A 16,797-nucleotide genomic window follows, 5' to 3' on the forward strand; every position below is an offset into this window, starting at 1 on the left:
CTCTTTACTTGAGCCAGGACCCTCTGGATCATTGAGAATGGGGGAAAAGCAAAAAGAAGGTCCTGCGACCAGTTCTGAAGGAATGCCTCCGCTCCCATCGCTAATGGATCCGGTCTCCAACTGAAAAACCGCAGCAGCTGGGAGTTGAGGCGAGATGCAAAAAGATCTATTGAGCAGGAGCCCCATCTCTTCGGGAGGTTCTGAAAAATCGTCTGCTGCAGCATCCAATCACTGCCGTCTTTCAGAAAATGCGAGTTCCAATCCGCCACCACATTGGCGTGGCCTGGAATGTACTCCGCTATCACATGGATCTGATTCTGAAGACAATAATACCAAAACTCCTTGGCAATCTCCGCTAGCATGTGAGATCTGGTTCTGCCCAGTCGATTGATATTGATATATCTCAACGCTGAAATGTTGTCCATTCGCAAAAGAATGTGACAACTGGCTTTGCTGGGGGAGGCTCCCGCACGCAGCGCCAAACAATTGATGTGGAGGCTCAGGCTCCACCAAACCACAACAAGCTCCTCAGCCCCATTGGCTGGCATCTGATTCTGTCACAATCTCTGGTGAGGACGCAAAAATGGCTCTGCCGCTCCATGCCTCCATATGGTTCAGCCACCAGACAATCTCCATTTTGGCTTCCCTCGATAACGGAATCTGATCCGTATAAGATAGATCTTTAGTTGTTGGAGAGCCCGATAATGCAAGGGGCCCAGAAAAATCGCCTGAATGGAGGAAGCAAGAAGCCCCACCAATTGGGCCAAAATCTCTGGACTAGGCCATGATTAACAAATCGCAGAGATAAATGATGTTCTCGAAGGAATTGCACTACTGGGCGCAACTGTTTTATGAAGCACCATGAGGTGGAAGGTAGACCAAAGGGGAGAACCCTGAATTCGTACCATCGGTGCCTCCATCGAAACTGAAGGAAGTGACGATGAGGGGAAACAATCGAACCGTAAGGTAGGGGTCCTTGAGGTCTAAACGCACTAACCAGTCCCCTTCTTGAAGCAGATCTCGCAACATATGGATACCCTCCATCCTGAAATGATGGTAGACTATCCAATGGTTGAAGTCCTTCAAGTTTAAAACGAGGCAAACACCTCCTCCTTTCTTTTGAACGAGGAAAATAGTGCTGACAAAACCATTTGGGTGAGGTTCTGAGGGAACTATTGCATGTTTGCGGAGAAGACCCTCAATTTCTGCGTCTATAAAAATACTCTCTGTTTGGGAAAAAAGGAGAGGAAGAGGAGGGAGGTTTTGGATTGGGGTGGAATAGAATTCTAGTCTGCTTGTAGAATCCAAGGGTCCTGAGAAGTGCGTCCCCATGCTTGAACATGTCTCTCCAATCTCCCCCCAAGGATTACTTCCGTAAAAGGAATAATCTCACCTGAAGTGGAGGAGTCTTGGCTGTGATCGGAACCCTTTCCTTGAAAACCACAGCCTCGGCCTCTACCTCTTTTGGAGGGATAAAATCCTGAGGACTGGTAGTATCCCTGACCTCTAGGGACGTAGTTGGTGGAGGTCTGCTGGATACATCGGCCTGACGGTTGACCCCGATAGCGTCCGGCCCTGGTAAAAAGGCCACCAGTGAACATCTGCTTCATTGAAGACTGGACCTTATCAAGAGCTGTAAAGGTTTACACATATTTGCCTAGGTCCTTAACATATTTGTCCCTGAAAAGGACTCCATACGCCAGGGATCCAGGCTCGGTAGGGGCAAGCTCTGCCAATTTAGGGTCTATGCGCACTAAGAACGACTTTTTGTGCTCTGTGGACATGGCACAGTTCGCGTTTCTGTCTGAGGAGAAAAATGGCTGTTTGGGCCCATTCCAGAACAGCCTCAGGATCTAAAGGCGTGCTGGTCTCTTTAGCTTGGACTGCTAATTCAAGAATTTTTGTAATGGGGCCTGAAATGTCTAACATTTTGTCTTGGCAACCTTTCCATGCGTGATCAAGCCCTTTCTTGGGGTCTTTGGTGAACTTTTTAAAGAAAGTAGCTACACTGGGGTCAAGCTCAGGAGTGTCAGCCACCTTACCAAGTAGAGAGGGGCGAGGGCATTCGGAGCATAAGGTACTGTGCACATCTTTGTCGAAACTTTTACGCAGCCTGTCTTGCACATAATGAGCCACTTCCACACAAGGAACCCATTCTGTCGACCGGGGATGAATAATATTTTCAGGATCAAACAATAAATTCTTCTGTGAGACCATGTCATCAGGGGCATAATGTTTAGACGTACGTTTGCGTTTGCCCGATTGTTTGGGTTCAGAGAATTCTGAATCAGAGTGGGAATCTGAAGAGTGCGAAAGCTCTTTGGGTGAACCTGAAGGGCGGTGGAAAATTGTCAGGGACGGCCGAGAGGCCAGGACCGCACTTGTGATCTTTAAGAACCGCTGTTGCCACCTACTCCTTGACCCAGAGGATGAGGGTCCCATCAATTCTCTTTGCCCATACCTGACCAGGGACAGTGTAAAAGGTTTTAGCGCTTTAATCAAAGCTTGGTTAACTGAGTCTTGTACATGATGGCCAAGGGCCTGTACCAATCTTTCCTCCATCTGTTCTGGGAAGGATCCTTCCACCTCTTCTTGATAGTTTCATCCTCCTCGGCAAAATAAGCCATGGTAGGATGCAAGACGGAGTTCAAGGGGGGAGGAAACCCCAACAAGTTACATAAGGCAAATGATCTGTCTAAATATTACAGATATGTAGTCTCAATAAGGCCCAAATCAAGTGGAGGGAGCAACTGTACTAACCTCCTAGGCAAATGCCTGATCGCTTTTGCGCCCCGTCTGGCGTTCTGAGGGCAGATAAATGCTTCTCTTGACTCGCACGCAGCACACAACAGAGATCGGCTGGACAACTTGAAATCTCCGATCACGCACATGCGTGCAAAGTCAGAAGCCAAGAAATAGAGGGCGGACTGCTCCCAGATGCAGCGCTCGCTCAGTCTCCAAGGGAGACCCGAATAAATCACTCCGACCGCCGAACCGAAGTGCGAAGTCAACAGAGGACCTCGCAGCCGCGGGCAGTGTCACCAATATGTGCAATGAATCCCAAAGTGCGGTCGGAAGGGAAAGTCAAACCCCCTCCGATCGCACGCGCGACTCAAAACAAACAGGGTGGGACCGCAAAGCGAGTCCAGAGAAGCCCTTGCCAAGCGCCGCTCAGCCCCGCTCCTGCTGAATGGGCAAATAAAAGTTTTAACAAGAAATTGAACAATACCAGTTCAGAGAAAAGCAAAAGTGACTTAACTTCGGCTGCACAGCAGCAAAGAAAGAGGAAGGACCGTTGCTATGGTGACTCTTATAGTAGGAGCTAGCCTGGGATTGGGCAAGCCGAACTCCAAGTGGTTATGGGAGATATAGTTTTCTTTCTGTTAACTCTTTGGCTGCTGTGTTTGATCAGTAAAGAAAGAGAAGCATAATTTGAAGCCTCCGGTCCTGACATAGAATTAATATAAAAGCCATACCAGTCTCATTGAATGATCATCCAACTACATTAGGACCCATTTTCTCATCATCACAGGGTCATCCCCAAACTTTTTGCCTCCTTCCTCCTATTTTTTCTGACCTGTTGTTGTTGGCTTTTGACCGCTGGGCACTTTACCACTGCTAACCAGTGCTAAAGTGCATATGCTCTCTGTGTAAATTGTACTATGGATTGGTTTATCCATGATTGGCTATTTAATTTACTTATAAGTCCCTAGTAGAGTGCACTATATGTGCCTAGGGCCTGTAGATTAAATGCTACTACTGGGCCTGCAGCACTGGTTGTGCCACCCACTTCAGTAGCCCCTTAACCTTGTCTCAGGCCTGCCATTGCAAGGCTTGTGTGTGCAGTTTCACTGCCACTTCGACTTGGCATTTAAAAGTACTTGCCAAGCCTAGAACTCCCCTTTTCCTACATATAAGTCACCCCTAATGTGTGCCCTACGTAACCCCTAGAGCAGGGTGCTGTGTGGGTAAAAGGCAGGACATGTACCTGTGTAGTTATATGTCCTGGTAGTGTAAAACTCCTAAATTTGTTTTTACACTACTGTGAGGCCTGCTCCCTTCATAGGCTAACATTGGGGCTGCCCTCATACATTGTTGAAGTGGCAGCTGCTGATCTGAAAGGAGCAGGAAGGTCATATTTAGTATGGCCAGAATGGTAATACAAAATCCTGCTGACTGCTGAAGTCGGATTTAATATTACTATTTTAGAAATGCCACTTTTAGAAAGTGAGCATTTCTTTGCACTTAAATCTTTCTGTGACCTTCAATCCACATCTGGCTAGGTTTGGTTGACAGCTCCTTGTGCATTCACTCAGACACACCCCAAACACAGGGTACTCAGCCTCAATTGCATACATCTGCATTTTGAATGTGTCTTCCTGGGCTGGGAGGGTAGAGGGCCTGCCCTCACACAAAGGACTGCCACACCCCCTACTGGGACTCTGGCAGACAGGATTGAACTGAAAAGGGGCCTGGTGCATTTCTTAGACACTCTTTGAAGTCACCCCCACTTCAAAGGCACAACTTAGTATAAAACAGGGCCTCTGCCCTACCTCATCAGACACTTGCTGGAGAAGAAACCTGAACAAGAAACTGCATCCTGCCAAGAAGAACTGCCTGGCTGCTCAAAGGACTCACCTGTCTGCTTTTCTACAAAGAACTGCTGCCTTGCTGTTGGCCTGCTGCCTTGCTGAACTCTTGTCTGGCTGTAAAAGTGCTCTCCAAGGGCTTGGATAGAGCTTGCCTCCTGTTCCCTGAAGTCTCAGGACCAAAAAGACTTCTCTTTTTCACTTGGATGCTTCGTGCGCCGAAATTTTTGACGCACAGCTTGTTCCGCGGCGAGAAAAACGCCGCACACCAACGCTGATGGACGCGACACCTTCGGGACGACCGGAACTTCAATGCACGGCCTCGCAAGGACAACGCCGCCCGACTTCCAGAGAGGAAATCGACGCAACGCCTGTCGTGAGAGTGAAACTTCGACGCACAGCCCCGCTGAACGACGCGCAGCCGGAAAACAAGCAGGAGAATCCACGCACAGACCCGGGACATCTGGTAATCCCCGCTACCCATAGAAAGAGACTGTCCGCATGCCGTAAAACGACGCCCAACTTCCCCGCGTGAAAAATAACGACGCAAGTCCGTGTGTGCTGGGGAGAAATCTACGCACACACTAATTTTCCACGTATCTCTTCTTCTGCGGCCCTTTGGGGAGATTTTCCACTCCAAACCAGGTACTTTGTGCTTGAAAGAGACTTTGGGGGTCATTCTGACCCTGGCGGTAATTACCGCCATGGCGGAGGTTGGCGGTAGCACCGCCAACAGGCTGGTGGTGCTCCGCCGGGCATTCTGACCGCGGCGGTACAGCCGCGGCCAGAAGCGGAAAGCCGGCGCTGTACCGCCGACTTTCCGCTGCCCATGGGAATCCGCCATGGCGGCGCAGCTTGCTGCGCCGCCATGGGGATTCTGACACCCCATACCGCCATCCTGTTCCTGGCGGTTCGCCCGCCAGGAACAGGATGGCGGTATGGGGTGTCGTGGGGCCCCTGGGGGCCCCTGCAGTGCCCATGCCAGTGGCATGGGCACTGCAGGGGCCCCCGTAAGAGGGCCCCACAAAGAATTTCAGTGTCTGCTTTGCAGACACTGAAATTCGCGACGGGTGCAACTGCACCCATCGCACCTTCCCACTCCGCCGGCTCCATTCTGAGCCGGCTTCCTCGTGGGAAGGGTGTTTCCCACTGGGCTGGCGGGCGGACTTTCGGCGGTCGCCCGCCAGCCCAGTGGGAAAGCCAGACTGACAGCCGCGGTCTTTTGACCGCGGAGCGGTCTTTCGGCGGGAACCGCTTGGCGGGCGGCGACCGCCGACCGCCGCGGTCAGAATCACCCCCTTTGTTTGCTTTTTAAAGACTTAAGACACTTTATATCACTTTTCAGTTATATCTTTACAAATTCATATTGCATCTTTGATCGTTTTTACCTTCAAATACCCAGATAAATATTATATATTTTTCTAAACACTGTGTGGTGTTATAGTATGGTATTGTATGATTTATTGCACAAATGCTTTACACATTGCCTTCTAAGTTAAGCCTGGCTGCTCGTGCCAAGCTACCAGAGGGTGGGCACAGAGGGATCCAATTGGAGTCAGGAAGGCGAAGAACTGGAGCATGCCCCTGCTGTTGTGGGCCTGGGTCCTTGTTCTGTCGCCTCAAACAGGAAAGTACATCAGGATAGTGATTGTTCTCCCCTGGCTTTAGGCTGGTAGGAGATCATGTTGGGCCTGGGTTTTTGACAGGGTCATCCACAAACTTTTTGCCTCCTTCCTTCTATTTGTTCTGACCTGTTGTTGTTGGCTTTTGACCTCTGGGCACTTTACCACTGCTAACCAGTGCTAACGTGCATATGCTCTCTGTGTAAATTGTACTATGGATTGGTTTATCCATAATTGGCTATTTAATTTACTTATAAGTCCCTAGTAGAGTGCACTATATGTGCCTAGGGCCTGTAGATTAAACCTGCAAATACCCGGATAAATATTATGTATTTTTCTAAACACTGTGTGGTGTATTATTGTGGTGTTATAATATGGTATTGTATGATTTATTGCACAAATGCTTTACACAGTGCCTTCTAAGTTAAGCCTGACTGCTCGTGCCAAGCTACCAGAGGGTGGGCACAGGCTGATTTTGGATTGTGTGTGACTTACCCTGACTAGAGTGAGGTTATTGCTTGGACAGAGGGTAACCTGACTGCCAACCAAAAACCCCATTTCTAACACTGCTCAATTCCTGGTGTTTTGTTTGAATTCTGGATCGTTTAGTCTTATTCAGTCCGTTTTAAACCAAAACTATAAGTCCCAGAATTCAAAGGGGAAAACCTAGACTGGAGCAACACATCAACACATGGATGTTTTTTCCTTTTCCTTTTCTATTTCCTTTTTTTATCAAACAGGAAGTTCTGAACATCCGGCCTGCACCAATGCAGAGGGAAATTTGCTGTGCACTTCAGCATGGTGTGCAGATTCGGTGGTTAGCGAGCTCATGGCACGGGAGAGGAAGCAGATGTATCCTGATGGTATTTTTTCTTTTTATTGCAGGAGTGACTTCCGGCCTTTTGTTTGCGTTCTTGGAGGCACAGCATGAAGCACAGAGTGTGGACTGTCCAGGTTACTATCTCTATAGTGTCCGGACACCACGTTCAATAGGGAAACGTGAAGAGAGGAACAGTTGGAGTAGAGTGGAAGAGGTTGGTCAGTAGTTTGCTCTTTCTCTCCAAATAAATACTTAAAAGGACTTACCTGCGTCCTAGAATTCATTACAGAATGGCGATGAGGATGGCATGCGTTTATTCATCGGGATGTGAGGGAGAGCAAGCCAAGATCGAAGAGGAGCGGCCTGGCGTGGCTGGAAGGAAAGAGGGACGCGTCTTCAGCTGTAAGTTGGCAGTGGCACATCTTGACTGGTTGCAGGTCAGCCGGGGCACACCTTCGGCTATTCGCTTGTCAGCTGTGAAGGTAGGCCATAGAAGTACAGACTGTTTCCTGCTGTTTGATAGGGAACGGAGCTCGCGCTGTGCTGCACGAGACGGCCACTGCTGCTGTGTGGTTACTGTTGTACATACATGATGTTTTTTCTTAAAAATTGGCTATAATAACAGTGCGCGCTGTGCTGCACTGGACTGCTCACTGCTTCACTGAAGGGGACACGCTCTAGTCCTGGCCACCTTAGGTTGGAAATTTGCCATTTTAGAAACAAGCATGCTAACAGACTTAGAAACAACACTACAGCTCTATGAAACAATTCATGGACAACTAAGTGTCAAAATTGCATTAAAGAAGTAGGAGGGATTATTATTACTGGATTATTAACAAGAAGTGCAAAAGATTATTATTAGAGGAAGATGTGTGCCCAAATCTGCGGTTTAACTCCTCCAGTACCATTTCTTCTTAGGCCTGGAGAGCCTTTACTTAAATGGTCGGATTGGAAGGAGTATTTTTTAAATTACTGTCTGCATTAGAAGAAGAAAGCAATGAACAGTTCACTTCTTCCAGGAAAAATAAGATTTTATCACACAGCCTGGGTCCAGAAGTCTTACGCATTTATAATCAAATGGAGAAAAAGGATAGACAGTCTGGTGAAACAGATGTATTCAAGGATGCATAGGATGATTTAGACTCATATTATCTACCCACAGTCTGTGTAGCCATTGACAGATAAGCTTTCTTCCAAAGGAAACAATTGTCTAATGAGACTGTCGAAGACTATGTTTCAGCTTTAAAAAAGCTTGCTATAAATGTTAAATTTGGAGTGTTACATGATGATCTAATTAGAGATCAAGTGGTCATGCGTTCTAATAACACTAGCATACAAGAGAAATTGTGGGTGTGTGGAGAGTCATCTCTAAATGAGGTGGTTGCAATTGTTAAAAAGGCAGAAATGCCCAAAAGATGCGCCAATGTGGTTTTGAAGAATAAAAACGGAGAAGAGGCAGTATGCAAAATAAGTCATCATGTAGATTACAGAAAAAAGAGAGATAATTACTCCGTAAAAGAAAGAGAGAGTAACAATAATTACAAACAGCCAAATAAAGGACCTGTATGTTTTAGGTGTGGCAATAAAGGACATATTACATGTAATAAATGTTGTCCTGCAGTTAGAATTAAATGCACATTTTGCGGTATTGTGGGGCATTATGAAAGAGTGTGTAGAAGAAAGGAAAATACAAAAAATTGTAGGGTAAAATGTGTGCGGTAGGGAAATGAGACTGATGAACAAGAATCCACGAGTGATGAAAGCGTATTAAATATTGGTGATGGTGATGCTATCTTGGATGTTATTTGTGATTCTAGGAAGAAAACCTAAGTGTGACATAGGCATAAATGGAGTTAACACACAGGTCGTAGCAGACTCATGGTCACCTTACTCAATAATTCAGCCATCTGTATGGGAGGAAGAATTAGCAGGTGTGTCAGGAGAACAGTTGCATCCCACAGATATACATCCTGTCACCTTCACAGGTGAAAGGATTCCCATGGTGGGGTTTAAAAGAGTAGTTTTCAAATTCAAGGATAGAGCAGCCAATGGGAAATTATACGTTGCAGAGAAAAGTCCATCAGTTCTTGGGTGGATAGAGCAAGGAGCCTTGGGGATTGTGCTGGATCCAAATGGTGGGGACCAAGTGTTGGTTGTCAAGGATTCAACTTCGAACCTTGAAAGAACAGTTATGGAACAATTTCTGAATGTATTTTTAAGTACTGTTGGGAAATTGGAAGGGTTCACACATAAGATCAAATTAAAAGAAGGTGCCATTCCAGTAAATCATAAGGTTAGGAACATACCTATGAGCATAAGAGATGATGTCATGAAAGAATTGGAGGCTTTGGAATTGAAAGGGATTATTGAACCAATAGAAAGTGCAAAATGGTTGGCTCAGTTGGTGGTTGCTCAGATGGACGGTTACGTCTTTGCATTGATTTGAGGGAATTAAATAAAAATATTGTTATTGACAAGTTTCCCCTACCAAATATTGATGAATTATTAGAGATATGTTGACTGCTGTATGGGTCATGAAGAAATTTAGACAGTAAATATGGAGGACAAGATTTACATTGAGGACTGACCACAAACCTCTGGTGAAAGTCCTTACTTCTAGTGGGAATTTCAAAGTTACACCACGTATTGCAAGGATGACTTTGAAGCTATTGGATTATGTATATGATGTGGTATATTTACCTGGGAAGTTGAAGAAAGTTGCAGACTACGTAAGTCAATCTCCATTACCCATAGATGAGATTGGATCAGAATGGAATGATTACAATGTAGTTGTGGTAAATGATGTACATAGTGCCATTTTAGAAGAGAAGTTGGATTTGGAATACGTAAAGGATGTGAATTTGAACGTTATTAAGCAACTTGTGGTCAAAGGGTGGAGTGCAAAAGACAAACTACAGGAGGAGTGCAGGAAATATTGGGAGATTAGAGACAAACTATCTGTGACCAAAGCAGGATATGTTTTCAGAAATGAGAAATTGATACCTCCTGAAGGGTTAAGATTAAGAATTTTAGAACTGAACCATAAAGGACATTTGGGAATGGTGAAATTGAAGAAGAGAATGAAATTGCTGTACTGGTGGGCAGGTATGGATGTTGCAATTGAAAGATTTGCGAAGAATTGTACTATTTGTTCTAATGCTGATAAATCTTATTCCGTGATTAGGCCTTCTATGGGTGAACGCACACTTCCAGAACACCCGTTGGAAGAAGTGAGTATAGATTTATTGGGACCTATCGTGAATGGTGTGGGGATTGCTAAATACATTATAGTTGCTGTTGACAACTATTCCAAGTGGCCTGAGATTAGGGTAACCGAAACAATTCAGGTGGATGATATTGTCAATTTCCTTGAGAGTTTTTTTTAAGGGAAGGTATCCTTAAATATGTACTTAGTGACAATGGTCCACAATTAATTTCTGAGAAAGTTGTTAAGTTCATAAAGAGGAATGGTATCATTGCTAAGCAAAAACCTCTGGTTTATCATCCAGCTGGGAACGGAATTGTAGAACGATTTAGTAGAGTTATTATGGGCAGCATACAGGCTGACATTGCTAGTGGGATGGATTGGGAGAAAGACTTGGCTAATACTATTTGAGCATACAGGATAACTCCAACTGGTATTTGATAAAGCCAGTTCAGGCTTTTAGGAAGTAGAGAACCTTTCACAAAGGACAATATAGTTTGGCAAAAAAATAAATATATATACAGTAAATGATCACCCTCTGTGGTTAAAAGCAATTTGAGGAAAATGCAAGAAGGGTATGAAAAAACAGTATGACAAAAAACATGATGTCAAGGAAGTGTGTCTATCTAGAGAAGATTGGGTTACAGTGAAACTGTGTCACAGAACTAGGAATGGCAGCAGCAAATGTTCTGTCCCACTGCGGGAATGCAAAGTGTATAACAATTCAGCTTTACTGAGTGATAGAAAGGTTTGGCATTTCAACAGAATGTTTAAGTGTGATGGTTCGATGATTCAGGATTACCATGAAAAAGGGGAGTTCCATGATGGCAACACAGGATGGTTGTGGGATGATATTATAAACAAAACCACACATCATTGTTGCATATCTGTATCCAGGGGCACGGCTTCAGGCATTCAGGTGGATGCCCATGGTAACTTACAACAATCTATTAATGAACTTGGCATTCATTCTTGTAAAACTACTGCTAAAGTTAGAGAAGTGATACTACCAAAGAAATTCAAAGACTTTGCCATGAGAAAAGAATAGATGGGGTTGGTTTTGTGCAATATACAGATATATTTATGCAATGTTTTAGCCAAATGTTAAAGCTATGTTTTATGCAATGTTTTAGCCAAGGGTTAGGGATAAGTTATTTTCATTATAGATATTTTCAGAGGAATCTTCTTTGTGGAAAGAAGTATTGGCCTTAAAAATGTTAATGTTAAATGTAATGTTATGAAAGGAAGGAGAAGTGGTGTCAAGGTCACCATCTCTATAGTGACCGGACACCACTTTTGATAGGGGACCGTGAAGAGAGGAAAGGTTGGAGTAGAGTAGAAGAGGTTGGTCGGTGGTTTGCTCTTTCTCTCCGAATAAATACTTAATAGGACTTACCTGCGAGTAGTAGGAGGGGATGCCTTTCCTCATTAACGGTAAAGTGACAGTTATCCCGCCTGGAAGTGACTTCACTTCCGTTACTGGGACTTCCGGTGTCCCAGAGAGCCCACCCTGGAGGTGACATGGGGTGTAGGGTTGTCACGTGGTTTGTGACCTCATGATGTCGATGATAGCCATGTGCCTGGGTCCTAGCCCCTGGGTGTTGGTCTATGGACTGTGTAGAATGAATGCTATGGTGTTGTGCAAGCAGTTTCAGAGCCTAAGAGGACTGGTCTGGACATGTCAGACATTCAGGACCAAGTGGCTGTTTGGGGCTCCCCTCACAGGGCTGCGAAGTGGACGGGCTGGCCAGACCTCCTCCCGGTTGGCTAGTCCAAAAAGAGGGGATGGTCAAATTATGCTTTTGTTTGAGCCAGCCTATCAATTTAAAAAGGTAAATCTAAAACAGATGTAGGCCCCCAAAGGACTGGCCTCAAAGGATGACAAGCATTGCAAATCTAAAACAGATGTGTGCCTACAGGATTTCCCTGGGACACAGTGGAGGCTAAATTGGAAACTGGCCTTGCAATTAAAAGTTTGAAATGAAACAAAGGACTAGTATTACAAATCTAAAACAGAAGTAGCCCCAAGTGTTCCCAGGACAGTCCTCAAAGGATGACAAGCAATGCAAATCTAAAACAGATGTGTACCTATAGGATTTCCCTGGGACACAGTGGAGGTTAAATTAGAAACTGGCCTTACAATTAAAAGTTTGAAACAAAACAAAGGACTAGTGGCGATACTGGGGAACATGTCGGCCAGCTAGGAAGCTGAGCCGCGAGTCCTCCGCACCGGGAGAGCTGACGCGACATAGGAGGAAGAGGAGGGGCTTGCCGGGCACGCTGAGGCAGCGCTAGTGCCAGCGGCTCCGGAGCTCGGAGAACATTGTCTGTGGAATGCTGTAAACGCGCTTTCTGCCTCACGGAGATTTTCTTTGTTAAACCCCTACCTCTCAGGAATCCTGATCAGAGTTTTTTTTTTTTGGTACTGAGCTTAGAGCTTCGCAGAGATATTTTTCTGGGCAGCATCTGACATTCTGGAGGTAAGAGCCCTTCTCAGGAGACATAGACTGGGAAATTATCGTGCCTCTAAGTAGGCGGAAGACCCAAGGTGAGCCTGGCCTCTACGGGGGGGGGAGGTTCTGGAAAGTCTTTTTCTCTTTCCCTCCTCGCTAGATAGACAGTGAGAGGGTGTACTCACTGTATTTAAATCTGGCCCATACCTTTGTTCGGGCCGCAGTCGCGGCAGGAAAAGGCGTAAATGATGGCTTATGCGGAGAGAGGCGTAGGCGGTCTTATTCTACCTCAGGTCTGTGGAGTGAGGCGGTAAGGGGCGTGCGTCAGGGGAGACGCTACACCGCTAGGTGCAGTCTTCGAGGTCCGAGAACAGTCTCTGGAGCGGACTTAACAGAAGTAAAGAAGCAAGGAGGAGAGACAACTGCTCCAGCATTAATGTCACCGGTTAAGCATTATTTGAAAGGTCCTCAGGTTGGTACTGGTAAGCTTGGGACAATACGGAAAGGGAAGCCTGGATCCCGGGGGCCGGAGTGCAATATAACCACGGACAACATATGCCTAACTAAAAGGAGAGGTCAATCTCAAGCAAAGGGGAGTCTGGGAGAGTTGGAGAACTATACGGGAGGAGGCTCTGGGGGAAAAATTGTTAACACAGGGTCAATAACTAAATACTTGCAGCCAGGCGTGGAGGAAAAAAGTGAGATTTCTCCTCCCCCTACGGAAGCACAATCGGCCCCAGGGGGCTCGGCGGTACTGGAACGGGACTCCCTGGAGAAGTGGGAGGCACAGATGGCCCAGTTATCTACAATAGGGGGTAGCTCTTTAAGGGGCAAGGAAGATTCCTTGTCCGTACAGGGCCCCCTTTCTGAGTCTAACGCCTCAGCCCTTGTAGAGCCCAGTGATGGGGGAGTGTATGAGCTTTTGCTTTCCCTCCCAAAGGATATTCGGGAGTAGTTTGAGATCTCTGAAAACAATCAGGCTAAGATACAGGAAGCATGCATGATTTTGGAGACGAAGATTAATCAGTTAAAAGATCGGGTTGGCAAGGTGGAGGAGGCCATGGAGCAGCAGAAAATCCAGGTGCTGGCCAACTCTCAAGATATTTTGTATCTTAAGCGTGGGGAGAAGGCTCTACAGGATAAACTAGAGTTTTTGGAGAACAACATGAGAAGAAACAATATTAGAGTTCTTGGAGTACCGGAGGGGGCGAAAGGAGCGGACCTCAAGGGTTATTTGGTTTCACTGATAAAAGATACAATGCCGGGTTCAGCACACCTGAAACTGGAGGACGATATTCAAAGGATACACCGAGACCCGTTCAAAAAGAACGCAGGAAGGAAATCCCCTAGAAGAATCCTAGTGAATTTTGCCACTTACTCAATAAAAGAGAGAAGATTTTGTCTGAGGCTTTGAAGGTGGGAAACTTTGTTAAGGATGACTGGTCCTTCAGAATATGGTCAGATGTCCCCAGAGTGACTTTGGACAGACAGTGGGAGCTGGGGAAATTAATGCAAGAGCTTCGCTCCTTGGAGGCAACGGTGCAGTTGAGGTTTCCCGCGGCCCTGCGGATTATGTGGCAGAATAAAACTCATAATATAAGAGAGCCAGAGGAGGTTAGGGCCTTTATAGATCGTATAAAGTCATCGCAATAATGTTATTGTATTGGTATGATTGAAGATTGCCCGGTGTGCGGGGGGCTCTATGGGATAACGATGGTTGTCCTATTAAAAGTAGGGAGGGTTCCCACGGGTGGTTGGGGCAGGAGTATAAGGAGATCTGGTGGGGCTTGGGGAATGTGTTGTTTTGGGTGTGGGAGAATGGGGGGAAAAAATAAAAAAAATATATAAAAGCCCTCAAAATGGGTTTTTCACGAATAAAGAATGGGCGGATCCAAGAAATTTTCTTTTTTTTCCTTTTAGAGGATGGGTAAGCAGGAGGGTTTATTATTAAAAATAAGCTCATGGAATATCAACGGGCTTAGGGTCGAGCGTAGAAGAAGGAAGATTTTGGAGTTTCTCAGGCAGGCGGAAGAGGATGTGATTATATTACAAGAGACGCATCTCTCACAAGAAGAATGGGAAAATTAGTTTAAAAATACACTGTGGATATCGCGGGGGATAGTGACCAATCAGTCGTGCCCGATCAAAGGTGTTGCTATTCTTTTTAAAGAGAAAATAGCGAAGGGATTATGCATAGGGGATGTGCACGTTGACTCAAAGGGTAGATGGGTGGTGGCTGAGGTTTGTTTTTTTGGTTTATGGCTTACGATTGCAGGTTATTATGGTCCCAATACGGACGATTCTACCTCATTTATAGAACTGTATAACCTTCTTTTGAAAACTAAGTACCCGGTTGTGTTAGGCGGGGACTTTAATATATTGTTGAATCTGGTCTTGGACAAATCCACTACCCGGGTGACGGCTAATTCCCCTAGATGTAGGTTATTGGTTAAACAGGCGATAACCGACCTGGGGTTGGTGAATGTGTGGCAGGTCAAGGGGGGTGTAGGACCCAGATTTACTTTTCATAATAAGAAATATGGGCATAAGTCCAGAATAGATTTTTTTTATTGCAGAATAACCTGATAGGAAATGTTTCCTCTATTGCGCATGCCCCGGCACATCTATCAGATCATGCGGCTGTTACGTTGTATCTCTCCTTCACGGCGCAAGTTCCTAGGCTCCGATGTACAATAAGTCATTCACTATTATTGGATGACCTGATTATCGAGACATTAAGAAAAGATACAATAGAGATTTTTTAAGTGAATCAGGGGTCTGCTAGTTTGCAAATAGTTTGGGATGCATATAAAGCCTATATAAGGGGGAGGTTGATTAGTTTGGCTGTATTTAGGCGCAGGGAGGAGAGAGATAAATTATGTAATGTTGAGACCAGAATAGCGATTTTGCAGTATTCTATGCAGGCCACACAGGAAATGGAGAACAAGGATCAATTAATGTTACTTGAGCAACAATATGAGAAAGCCTACTCGAATTTAGAGTGTTTATTAGAAACTCAAGAAAGAAAGAAATGGGAAGCTATTCAGTATGCACATTATGAATACAGGGAAGGGTGCAGTAAATTACTAGCTTGGAAAGTAAAATCTGACCATTCAAAGAAACATATCTCTTCAATTAGGTCTAAGGTTACCGGGCAGACTTGTGTAGAAAGATCAGAAATAGAAGCTGATTTTGTTTCTTTTTTTCAAAACTTGTATTCAGATGAGTTGCGGAACTCTGAGGAGCAGATTAGGGATTTCTTGGCTACGGTTAGGTTGCCGTGTTTGGAGAGCTCAGCATTACATCTCTTAGAAGGAGAGCTAACCGGGTCTGAATTAATTTACATTTTTAAGGGTTTGAAGAGAGGAAAGGCATCAGGCCCAGATGATCTCCCGAACGAGTTATACTTGGTACTGAGGGAAGAATTAATTTTGGTTTTATTGAAATTGTTTAACCATATGCTCTTGGAAGGGGGGCATGCACCGAGCTCTTGGATGGGGGCGGTAATCTGTTTGATTTTGAAGCCCCGTAAGGATCCAACGCAGTGCTCTTCTTATCGGCCTATTTCACTACTGAACTCAGATTATAAAATTTATACAAGTTTGTTATCCAAAAGGTTGGGGAAGGTTATTCCGGGATTAGTCCATCCAGATAAGAAAGGGTTCATTAAAGGTAGACAGCTACAGGAATTAGTTCATGATTTGTTGGCGGCAATGGACTTGGCCTTAGCAGATAGGCTCCCTCTGGCAATAATAACTTTTGACGCAGCCAAGGCATTTGATCAGGTAAACTGGCTATTTTTGCAGGTTGTTATGGAAAGGTTTGGATTAGGGACTACTTTTATTAGAGCAGTTAATGAACTATATAGGTCACCTATAGCGAGAATTCTGATTAATGATGTGCTTTCACAAGAAGTAGCCATTTTCAGAGGGACGCGTCAGGGTTGTCCCTTGTCCCCTTTGTTATTTGATTTATACATTGAGCCGCTAGCAATACTGCTTAGAAATAATGGTGAAATTCTTCGCTTTCAGAGTAAGAGCTGGGAGAAGAAGGTTGCATTGTATGCGGACGATCTCATGACTTACACTAGGGATCTTTCTTTTTCACT

The sequence above is a fragment of the Pleurodeles waltl genome, chromosome 8 (assembly GCF_031143425.1).
Source record: "Pleurodeles waltl isolate 20211129_DDA chromosome 8, aPleWal1.hap1.20221129, whole genome shotgun sequence".
In the NCBI taxonomy this organism is placed as follows: domain Eukaryota; kingdom Metazoa; phylum Chordata; class Amphibia; order Caudata; family Salamandridae; genus Pleurodeles; species Pleurodeles waltl.